Here is a 4,051-nt window from a genome sequence, read left to right on the forward strand (position 1 = left end):
AAATACATTAGAAAAAAACCCGGCAGATTTAGGCCTGTCACATGACAATCCGTTTTCAGTGTAAAGGATAAACTGGATAAATATAAAAATATTTCCGAGGGCTATTAAATGCACCACTTCATAACATATGTTTACAATGAAGATCTATAGCTGTGTAATTACACGTGAGTATTCCACGATCTATTTGCACTGCATGTTTGCAACCTGCAGTATTCTGTCAGAGACCCAGTACGGTGCAGTAAAGGTGCTGATTGGGGCTGATAGCACACAGTGTCTGTACAACCATGCAAGATTGTGGAGGAGCTTCCAGTGGCAGTTTGGTGGACATAGCAGCAAGATGAGGTCCATCCACCCACACACACACACACACACACACACACACACACACACACACATGTGCACGTGAGCATGCATGTAGTCTGAATAAAGTGGCGTTGGGGGTGGAGGAAAAAGGGCGCAGGAGATGGTATTTCCCTCCAACAGGATAACTACTGCACATCCCCAGAAATGATGAAATAAAGAAAAAACCAAGTTATGTCCTTCCACAGCGACAGCTCAGCACAGACTGGAGATAGGTGAAGAAAACTCACGATATCACAATTTCGAGTTCCCTCTGGCGGCAGTATTGTGAGTTAGATCAGTCGGTCTGGGGTCTTGGAAGAGGACAGATCACTGCAACCCCATCTGTTTGGCTGCACAGAGAACCATTACTACGTCAGCATATTAATACCATCAATGTGATGTCCATCTCATAATGTGGCATCTGAGAATAACATTATCTACCTGCTGGGATCAGCAGCAATCACCTTTTGTATCACCAGAGGCCAAGCGGTTTCTGCAGGTGGCGAGTAGCCTTGCGGTAAACTATCAGCAGTTCCAAGATAGTGCAGTAACGGTATTTCTGCTTGGAGCTGTTACTGGGCAGTGCAGGTATCTCAGTTTGCGATGCGTCTTAGGCGGTATATTCAGATCTTCATTAACAATGTTTCTGGATATTTATAGCTGCAGTTTTTTGCAATATGTTATTCCTGACAGTTTGTGTCAGTGATATTAGAGCAGGATATGATTGCGATCTGCAGCAGTGAGTGTTTTATGTACCTTTGACGATGTTTTTAACTACCGTTTTTTTGGCGGTATGTATGATTTATTGTTGTGCATTTACAGCCGACATCTTTCCACCAATTCTGAAGCATTTTTCATTGGGATAACAACAATTGTGGTACTGTGTATTGAATCATTTGTACGAAGATATGTAATTAGGATATCGACGAATGTTGACCACCAAAAATTGGAATTTAGAGCAGTATTGAGAACTAGGTCAAACACCTAGGCTGTAGGGTAATTGCCAGTTCTGGTTGTGGTGAAAATTTTGAATTTAACACCAATGTTAATCCCAAAAATGATGAAATAAATAAAATTTTCCAACAGGATAACCCAAAAAATAAAGAAAATAAACTACCCTATGTCCTTCCACACAAACAGCTTCCAATTTCCAAGTGGTGGAGGGTGAGGGTGAAGGGTAGGTGGAGAAGAGGAAAACTCATGACATCATCTGGTGATGTCATCAGCGCGATGTTGCCACAGCTACACTAGGGTGCAAGAGTGGGGGGAGGTTTTGGGATTTCCCAGAGGGGGAGAATTCGACGTCTTGAATAAATCTAGCCACAATGCAGCCTGGGGCAGGAGGCAGTTTATTCCACTACACGAATATTGTATCAAAAACACTAAATTATACATTGAAAACAGTAAATATCCACTGATTTATCATGTTAAAATGGACCTGTGGGGGAGGACAATGAATTGTGGTAGATGTATGTTTGGTGCTGTGTTTGGAATCACACTGCATGTACTGGAGAAGAGATTCACCAAGACTACGTTTATGATGACTCAGTTCAGAGGTGTGTGGGCATTTATTTTGCAGAACATTAACACTAAACTTTACAGTTGAGCAGAACGATCCATATCTCACGTTAGCACTTCTTTAAAGTATTGTTACTGAATTGTGGAGATGATGATGTGACTACAGAACTCTAAACACAGTGGCCACAAACTGTAAGAGAATAAACTACTACTTCTTACGTCAAACACAACAACAGTTGAAACTAGCTGGCAGATTAAAACTGTGTGCCGGACCGTGACTCGAACTCGGGACCTTTGCCTTTCGCGGGCAAGTGCTCTACCAACTGAGCTACCCAAGCACGACTCACGCCCCGTTCTCACAGCTTTACTTCTGCCAGTACCTCGTCTCCTACCTTCCAAACTTACTGTGAAATAAAGCTGTGAGGACGGGGCATGAGTCGTGCTTGGGTAGCTCAGTTGGTAGAGCACTTGCCTGCGAAAGGCAAAGGTCCCGAGTTCGAGTCTCGGCCCGGCACACAGTTTTAATCTGCCAGGAAGTTCCATATCAGTGCACACTCCGCTGCAGAGTGAAAATCTCATTCTGACAACAACAGTTGTCTAATACAGAACATTTATAGCTTTCCAGAGGTGCACAAGGTCAACTGTTTAGCAAATTCACGTCCACTACGGTTCGGAAATTATGGTATGTTCATATCATTCCTACACAGGGTGAAATCATTGCCTTGAGCACCAAATACAAAATCGATTATATCTGATATGATTATGTTTGATACGAAACATTTATAGTTTCCAGGAGGTTTATAACAAGAACTGTTTACGAAATTCATGTCTGATTACACTTAGAAAATTTTTTAATGTTCACATCGTCCCCCGTAAAATGGTCGTCAGTGATGGTAAAGGTATGGGACGAAACGGCCACGTCTTATGGAAGTAATAGTCTGTTCGTTTTTTATCCATAACGTTTCATTTACACATTTCCAAAGGTGTATAAGGTCAACTGTTTACGAAATTCTCATCTGCCCATAATTTGGAAATTATAGTATGTTTTTATCATTCCAAATCGAGTAAAATTACGACATGTACATCAAATATAACATCGGTTCTGTCGGACACAAACGATTCATAGGTTCCTGAAGGTGTATAACAGGAAATGTTTATGAAATTCATGTCCAATTACTGTTCGAAAATTTTGATATGTTCACATCATCCCCTACAAAATGATCATCAGTGATGGTAAACGAAGGTGACGAAACACGGCCGTGTTACGAGAGGAATTGTCTGTTTCCTTCTTATCCATGACATTTCAACACGAAGAACAGTCACTAGCGCCAGAGAGGAGACCACAGCACACAAAGCATTTAATACCGATCAGAAGCCAGGAATGCTAACTTTATATTCCAACACATATTTGACAAGATAACCGAAAAGTTCTTTTACATATGTCTATCACAGATTGAGTTTCTCCATATTCCTCCACAATCCAGAATACAACTTGGACACGTACACCACACTTGAAAGCTTGAAATTACTTGATAGAGGCACGCATTCATTCTCCCATTGCTCCATATGTGGGTGGAGTAGCAAAAGGGGTCAACTACCAGCGATATAAGATATTCTCCATAATGAGTTGTATGTAGGTTTGCAGAGTATATATAGCTGTCTTTCTAAGGTTTGAGACTTAATAGAAGCAGCATCAGAGTATTTAACGCCATACACAGCACACACCTCACATTTCTGGCGAATTGTAAGGGGGCCTGTACCAGAAAATGTGTTATAACAGTTCACACAGACGTGTGGATCACTTTGCCTCAATTTTTATAGAACAATACTGGCACCTGCAGTAGTAGTTGTTGTAGCAATAGTAGTCTACGCAATAGTTTCAAACAGTAGGCTTCATGACGAATTAAGATTGCAGTAGGTTCCCAGCTAACTGCACAATTTTCAAGCAGCTATAGCACTGCGACCCACACATTCCTTTGACAGGTGGCAGTATAACTTTTTAACTAACACCAGTCTTGGCTGTAGATATGCCTTAGCGTGATGGAAACGTGAATCAATGAAGACAAAACGTTGAACTCCAACTATCATTCCCATAAACGAAATGTAATCCGATATCTGGGCTGACGTTGCATTTTTAAGTGATCCCTCACATACATTATGTTTTATGTTGTACATACGACAACTAAGTTTT

General features: G+C 41.2%; 1 non-coding gene across 1 annotated transcript; it reads left to right on the forward strand.

Moving 5' to 3' along the window:
• Nucleotides 1-2,300: 2,300 nt before the first annotated feature.
• On the forward strand, nt 2,301-2,375 carry Trnas-cga (transfer RNA serine (anticodon CGA)). The gene has a single exon. It is a non-coding gene; the product is annotated as a tRNA-Ser (tRNA).
• Nucleotides 2,376-4,051: the final 1,676 nt, after the last annotated feature.

This window comes from Schistocerca serialis, chromosome 2 (assembly GCF_023864345.2).
Source record: "Schistocerca serialis cubense isolate TAMUIC-IGC-003099 chromosome 2, iqSchSeri2.2, whole genome shotgun sequence".
NCBI lineage: Eukaryota > Metazoa > Arthropoda > Insecta > Orthoptera > Acrididae > Schistocerca > Schistocerca serialis.